The sequence below is a fragment of the Lolium rigidum genome, chromosome 6, assembly GCF_022539505.1.
Source record: "Lolium rigidum isolate FL_2022 chromosome 6, APGP_CSIRO_Lrig_0.1, whole genome shotgun sequence".
NCBI classification, from domain to species: Eukaryota; Viridiplantae; Streptophyta; class Magnoliopsida; order Poales; family Poaceae; genus Lolium; species Lolium rigidum.
The window spans coordinates 10081287-10089425 of record NC_061513.1 but is presented as its reverse complement, the minus strand read 5'-3'; positions in this window follow the sequence as shown (position 1 = coordinate 10089425).

Here is an 8139-nt window from a genome sequence, read left to right as displayed (position 1 = left end):
TTGCATAATAGTTTTGGACAATATCACTTAACTAAACTAGCCATATAGTCCTTTATTCAAACTAGGGCATGATCATCCAAAGTGACCACACCATATCTTTGCAGAAACAATTAGTGTAAATGAAATGTGAGCTATTAGAGTTGGAATCAACCAAATATCATTTTTGGTTGATTTTTAAGATTTATTTGAATGTGCAAAAATCCCTGACTTAATCTTTTTTTCACATTAATTCTACAAAAGATCTAGGGTTGAGGCCAGTGGAATTGGTTAGAACTTTTCAATATCTTTCCAACAATATAAAGTTTGACAAATTTGGCCAAGCCAAACAGATTCTATTGAATTTCAAAGTTAGGGCCAGTATTGAATTTGAATTGAAATCAATTAAACTAATTTTGAATAAAAGGGCCGGCGGGAAACTGAGTTGGGCCAAATTGAATTAAAACGGCCCACGTCCAGCCCACCACGCGTCCACGCACGCGTGGGCTGTCTGACGGTGGGATCCACCAGTCAGCGACTCATAACGCCCGAAGCGGTACGAGCGACGTGGCGCGTTGGATTAGAAGAAGATCCAACGACGCACGCTCATCGTCTTCTCCGGCGAGAACCCGAGGGACTGGCGCGAGCCTAGGGGGTCGGAGGGCTAACCAGGACTCCGGCGGTCGGCGGCGAGGTTCAGGGCGAGGTTGTCGATGACGGTGAAGCAGCCTGTAGCAGTGGCGGAGCTTGGGGAGGCCTGAATCGACGGTGATGCTCCTAGGGCTTCCGCGGCTCCGATCTTCCAATTCCGGCGACTCCGGCGACAATCGAGCTAACTAATGGTGCGAGGAGAAGCGGTGAAGGGTGGGGAGTGAGCTGGTGTGCTTGGATGGGTCGAGGGAGCTCTCTATTTATAGAAGCGCGAGGGTGCTGCGGGGCAGTGAGGAAGTCGACCATGGCGCGGCGGTTCCGGCGAGCTAGCGAGCTAGAGGATGGCGGGGAACTGTTCAGCGTGTCCAGGCGGTGCGTTTGGCAGCGACAGCGCTGTCGGGCGGTGCCTAATTTGGTCGCGTTGTCTCCGTGTCGGGCGCGTCTGCGGCGGAACAGGGCCGTCGTCTCCGGCGGTGGCGCGCACGGGTTGGCTTGGCGAGCGTGTCTGTGTTATCACCAGAATTTGACCGAGTCAGAGGTGGGCCGCGATCAAGATGGACTTAAAGAATATATATGTAGAAGAAATACGTGAATCGGCCTTACATGCAAAGTTTGGGCTAGTTTGCCCTTGTATCTGTAACATATTAGATTACGTGTCGGTTAAGAGTTAGAGTTTTACCCGTGCACGGTTAGGTGCACGCCTAAATTAGAAAGTCCCTTGGACTATAAATATGTATCTAGGGTTTATGGAATAAACAACAACCAACGTTCAACACAAACAAATCTCGGCGCATCGCCAACTCCTTCGTCTCGAGGGTTTCTCCGGTAAGCATCATGCTGCCTAGATCGCATCTTGCGATCTAGGCAGCACAAGCCTGCCCACGTTGTTCATGCGTTGCTCGTCGTTGAAGCCTTTTTGATGGCGAGCAACGTAGTTATCTTAGATGTGTTAGGGTTAGCATTGTTCTTCGGATTACATGCTTTCGTTATGCAACCCTTGCGCATCTATCCGCCCTTACACCTATCTTAGGTGTAGGGGCGGCACCCCGCTTGATCATAGTTTAGTAGATCTGATCCGTTACGGTTGCTCCTTGTTCATCAAGGATTAGTTTAACATCCGCAATAGTTAGGCCTTACAAAGGGTTGGAGGATCCGGCGGCGTGTAGGGTGACGTTTGCTAGCCCTAGAAAGGATGTTCCGGGGATCAACCTCGTGTTGGTTTTTAGGCCTCGTCTAGGATCGGCTTACGGTCACCGTGCGCGAGCGCGAGGCCCAATCGTGAGTAGGATGATCCGATTATGCGGTGAAAACCCTAAATCGTCGTAGATCTCATTAGCTTTATCTTGATCAAGCAGGACCACCATATATTCGGACACCTCGTTCGAATCATGGGTGGATCGGCTCTTTGAGCCGATTCACGGGATAACTCGAGAGCCGATCGAGGCTCGTATTTAATGTTTACGTGTATGCCATGCAGGAAACTAAGCGAGGCATCATCCACACCTTCCCGACCGGGTATAGGTCAGGTGGCACGCCCTTGCGATAGCATCGGACGTGCGACCGGGGAGGCTTTGCGGGCCGTCGCTCCGAGGGACTGGGGCCAGCCGCAGCCCTAGTTGTTCCCGGCTCTCCTGTGTTGCCCGTCTCTCGCCCGCCGGGGGTTTCGACGTCAACACATTCGGGCACGCCCGGTGGGATAACCTTCGACATCCACAACATCGCCATCTACATCCGAGATGGCGGAAGGCACTCCGGTCAAGTACGAGGATCTGCCTGATGAACTCAAGAAGAAACATGACGAGATCAAGGCAACCCTCGAGGCCGAACTCATCGGCTCTTTTCACAGAACTCGCTCCCATGGCGTCAGGTGGAAGGGTTTCACACCTGAAGGCGCACTCGATGGAGTGGACCTCTCCGCCCCGTCAGAAGAACGCACCAGGTCGCTGCGGCAGGAAATCAACTACATGGTGGCTCATTCGCTGCACCGCCACTGCGAGAGCCTCGGTGAACACTTTGGAGCGTGTCGCGCTGCGCGTGGTCCAGGAAATCATGAGCCACCGGTATTCTCCGTCGGGACCAGCTCTGGGGACTTTCAAAGGAGAGATGCCACTCCAGCCCCAGCCGTTCGCATGGGCAGCACCGGAACTGCCGAACCCATCGGCATACGTCGTCTACAAGATTGGTGGTGATCCTAGTGACTACCAATTCCTACCTGAGGCACCCAAGGAGATCCCGCACGGATACGCGTGCGCGTACGTACCGGACCGCAACACACTGGGCACTCTCGAACCAGGCCGCAACATCGAGGGCCTCCGGAACGGCAGGAGGAACGTCGGGAGCCGATCCTGAGAAGCAAACGTGGCTAGCGAAGTACGCCACTCCGACAAACCTCCACAGCCCAGCTCCTGCAGTTGGCTTAGAACCGGAAAAGTAAGCATGGCTGGTTAAGTATGCCACCCCGGCGAATCTTCAGGGTTCGACGCCTTCAGCCATCACAGCGGATCAGATTTGTGCGATCTCGAAAGATCGGTTCGGCATGATGCCGAAAAGGAAGACGTTCGGCTACACCAAGCCGTACCCCAACGACTACGAACTGATCCCGCTACCACCCAAATATCGGCTCCCGGACTTCACAAAGTTTAGTGGATCAGATGGTTCCAGCTCCATCGAGCATGTGAGCCGATATTTGGAACAGCTGGGCACGATCTCAGCATCAGACGAGTTGCGTGTGAGGTTCTTCGCACAGTCCCTCACAGGATCGGCTTTCGGGTGGTACACATCGCTGCCACCGAACTCCATCCGGACTTGGAAGCAGTTGGAAGAGCAGTTCCATGAGCGAGTATCACTCGGAGGCTTCCGATGTTGGTATTGCCGATCTAGCGCAAGTACGACGAAGCGCGGGGAGACGAGTGTCGAGAATACGTCCAGCGCTTCGGGACCATTAGGAACCGATGCTTTTCGGCTCATATAAGTGAAAAAGAAGCGATCGAGTTGGCGGTGGTGGGTCTCTCATCATCGATTAAGGACGTGGCCTCCCAAGCGAGACTACCCTTCATTGGCGCACATGGTGCGAAGGCTGTCAGCATATGAGCAGCGCCACCCGGATGTTTACCAGGACAAATTCAAGCGTGCGGTGACCCTGGTTGAGGCAGACGAGGATGAAGGTGCTGCGGGAGATCGAGAGGTAGCAGTGGCTGAATGGACTCGAGCGACAGGCCCCGTGACCTGCAAATGGGTGAAGCCACAAGGCCCTCCAAAAGGGTTCGACTTCGACGTGACCAAGACTGAGCAGATTTTTGATCTCTTACTCACGGAGAAGCATATAAAGGTACCCGAAGGCCACAAGATCCCCACGGTGCAAGAGCTGAACGGAAAGCCATACTGCAAGTGGCATAACACGTTCACCCACACCACCAACGACTGCAGGGTGTGGCGGCAGCAGATCCAAATGGCGATAGAAAATGGACGGTTGATTTTCAACCAATACGCCATGAAGGTCGACACACACCCCTTCCCCGCCGTAAACATGGTGGAGTATACTTACCATGGAGGGTGCCAGCCAGATTTCTCGTGCAATATCAACATGGTAGGACCTGGACACCACTCGGTAAGGACGGAGATGAGGGCAGCTGCTCTCATAGCAAAGATACGGAGGAAGCCGCTCCACGCGATCGGCTCCGCCAAGACGGCAAGCGCTACGTCACAGAGGGAGAGGTGAAAAACATAAGGTATCAACGACCTCTCTCTGATCACCTCCTCAACAAGTATGTGAGTCAGTATGACCAACGCCGGCGATACAACGGCGATGATGAAGAAGATCAGCTGGCTAGGGACGACAGGAGACGTCGTCGGCATGATCGTGATGAGGAGGAGCACGAGCGCCGTGCCAAGGAAAAGTTGGGGGAGCGAGTCGACGAGGATAGGCACTGGGACTGTCCCTTTTTCAGACACTGCTGGGATTCAGGAATGAGCCGATTGCCCACAATCGGCAATTGCCCGGAATGCAACCGGAAGAAAAAGGAGGCAGCCAACGTGTCCGTATTCAAGCGCCTAGGGCCTCTCCCGCCACAAAACAAACGAGCTGAGTCCCTCGGTTGAAAGATCTCGAAGATTCGGAAGACGAGGGAGAAGAAGAAGACAGTACCACCGGCCAAGGTGGTGCCCCGATGGACTCAGCCGTTCCCGAAACGCGAGGGTTCAGCGATTGCGCGGCCTGGAGGAAGCCGAGAGATTATACTTGCACACATTGAGGAAAGCAAGGCCTGATCCGGCTGCGAAGGTTCAGCGAACCCTGGATGAAGAGGGTCGTCCACGGAAAATGGAGTGGCGCCCCAAGCAAGGAAAGCCGATGATGAAACATCGGCTGGCACAAACATGGTGCTCGTTCTTCCGACGAAGCTTAGTGCTCCACGATTATACGATGCACTCAAGGTGGGCGACGACAAGCGCACCAACATGATAAAATCGAGAGATTGGGCTGGTTTTATCTACCGGCCCGAACGAGTAGCAAGAGCACGTCAATGAGCAAACGTGGCGAGGCTGATCCTTGTGATCGGCCCCAAAAAATTTATGAAGGGACCTCACAAAACCTTCACCGAGCAAGCAACGTGGAGGCCGATTCCAGCAATCGGCCAAAATTATCCTCACCACTCATTCTGCTCGGGTTCAACATGTAATCCAACGGAGCCGATACCATCAATTCTCTTAACGGGAATCGGCTCGGGGGGCACCCAGGTGGATAAAACACGAGGATATGCAGTGGAAGCGTCTCATCCTTTGGGGATGGGTATTGAAGTATGGGGGCCGAGGCATAAATCGGCCGTAAAAAATGCAAAAAATTCGAAAATTTTTGGCCATCGACTCAAGAGGTATAACTGTCAGGGGATCAATGGAGCAGGAAGTGGACCACGAAGAGAGACTATGATGGGAGAACTCCTCAATGGAGTGGTTCAGTGGTTCAATGGCTCGGATCTTCTCTTCAAGAACAATGCCGAGAGCAGCGTGGATGCGCAGATCAGGTCAAGGATGGACTGCATTAGATCCACCGAAGGAAAGGAGCCGATCTGACCAGCAAGGCGCGGGGAGTAGGCCGAAGAAGCTCGGGGGGGCAGCTCACCCTGAAGGTTCTCTGCTCTGGGGAGCCGATTTTGTTAAAATCGGCTGGCTCTACGTTATGATGTGAGGTCAATGGCGGCACATTTGGCTGATTCATTACCTTGCTCGCCTTGACTGAGGCTCGGGGGGCAGCTTGTCCTAAAAGACCAAATCACCAGCCTGCTGCGAATAGCTGTACCAAGTGCTATCATCATCGGCGGAGCTGTCTAACTTGGAAGGATGACTGAATTGGCCTGTCTCGCAGATCATTGAGAGAAGCTAGTACGTTGCCACCGGACATTGAGCATTGGTTGAGCTAACAAACGGCTAAATCAGCATAAAGGGCATCGGCAAAATCGAAGGAAGTTTTTTCATTAATAATAAGATTTCTTACAAAGAAGAGCCGATTGTTCGACAAAAGGAACAAGATTACTGCAGCTAATCCTATGCTAGTAGATCCCTACTCTAAGGGCTGTGGCTGTCTTCGCCGTCACGGAGGTAGCCGTTGTCATCGCTGCTGTTGGCGAGTTCCTCGGTGCTGCTACTGTGACCTTCAGCGGAGGCTTCTTCCTCGTCATCGTCATCATCCTCATCTGACCAAGCCCAGCCACGGATACGCTTTGGTGGCGGTTCGTCGGAGGTGGTGTCGTCCTCCTGTTCCTTCTTCATGTCGGAGGAGATATCTTCGTCTTCGTCATCCTCTTTTTCTTGGGTGACGGAGGTAAATTTACCCCGAAAGGGAGGGTCGTCGTCGTCGCTCTCCGCCTCCAGTGCTCCGTCGATCAGGAATCGGAGGTCATCCTCCCCGTCAGTCAGGGGCATGGCCCCATCTGACCAGACGAGTTCTTCGCCCTCTGGCACGAAATCGGAGTTCCACTCCCGCTTGTCCCAATGCTTGGGAGCGCGCCGGTTGTACGCCTCCATCTGGTTGGTTTCTGGAATCGGCTCGTTTGAGGAGGAGGATTGGAGGGAAACGGACGAGGAGGAAGAGGACGACATAGCCATGAAAGGAGAGGATTTTTTTGGCTGAAGGCTAGTTTGGAGCAGAGGGATGAAGTGGCGAACCATTCGGCATAGATAAATAAAGAGGGTGTAGTGGAGATTTAATGCCGTGACGGTTCTCGAGGACGTGATGCCGAAATTGTCAATTCGTGCAGAGAAGCCTAGGAGGCGAGGTGTAATGATGGAAGATTCTGCGGCAGCTCTGCTCTGCTACGACATGACCCGACGAAAGAAAAGCGTAATGATTTTGGAAATGTCATTTCCAAAACCAGGGGGGCATGTGTTATCACCAGAATTTGACCGAGTAAGAGGTGGGCCGCGATCAAGATGGACTTAAAGAATATATATGTAGAAGAAATACGTGAATCGGCCTTGTATCTGTAACATATTAGATTACGTGTTGGTTAAGAGTTAGAGTTTTACCCGTGCACGGTTAGGTGCACGCCTAAATTAGAAAGTCCCTTGGACTATAAATATGTATCTAGGGTTTATGGAATAAACAACAACCAACGTTCAACACAAACAAATCTCGGCGCATCGCCAACTCCTTCGTCTCGAGGGTTTCTCCGGTAAGCATCATGCTGCCTAGATCGCATCTTGCGATCTAGGCAGCACAAGCCTGCCCACGTTGTTCATGCGTTGCTCGTGCTCGAAGCCTTTTTGATGGCGAGCAACGTAGTTATCTTAGATGTGTTAGGGTTAGCATTGTTCTTCGGATTACATGCTTTCGTTATGCAACCCTTGCGCATCTAGCCGCCCTTACACCTATCTTAGGTGTAGGGGCGGCACCCCGCTTGATCATAGTTTAGTAGATCTGATCCGTTACGGTTGCTCCTTGTTCATCAAGGATTAGTTTAACATCCGCAATAGTTAGGCCTTACAAAGGGTTGGAGGATCCAGCGGCGTGTAGGGTGACGTTTGCTAGCCCTAGAAAGGATGTTCCGGGGATCAACCTCGTGTTGGTTTTTAGGCCCTGTCTAGGATCGGCTTACGGTCACCGTGCGCGAGCGCGAGGCCCAATCGTGAGTAGGATGATCCGATTATGCGGTGAAAACCCTAAATCGTCGTAGATCTCATTAGCTTTATCTTGATCAAGCAGGACCACCATATATTCGGACACCTCGTTCGAATCATGGGTGGATCGGCTCTTTGAGCCGATTCACGGAGATAACTCGAGAGCCGATCGAGGCTCGTATTTAATGTTTACGTGTATGCCATGCAGGAAACTAAGCGAGGCATCATCCACACCTTCCCGACCGGGTATAGGTCAGGTGGCACGCCCTTGCGATAGCATCGGACGTGCGACCGGGGAGGCTTTGCGGGCCATCGCTGCGAGGGACCGGGGCCGGCCGCACCCTAGTTGTTCCCGGCTCTACTCGTGTTGCCCGTCTCTGCCCGCCGGGGGTTTCGACGTCA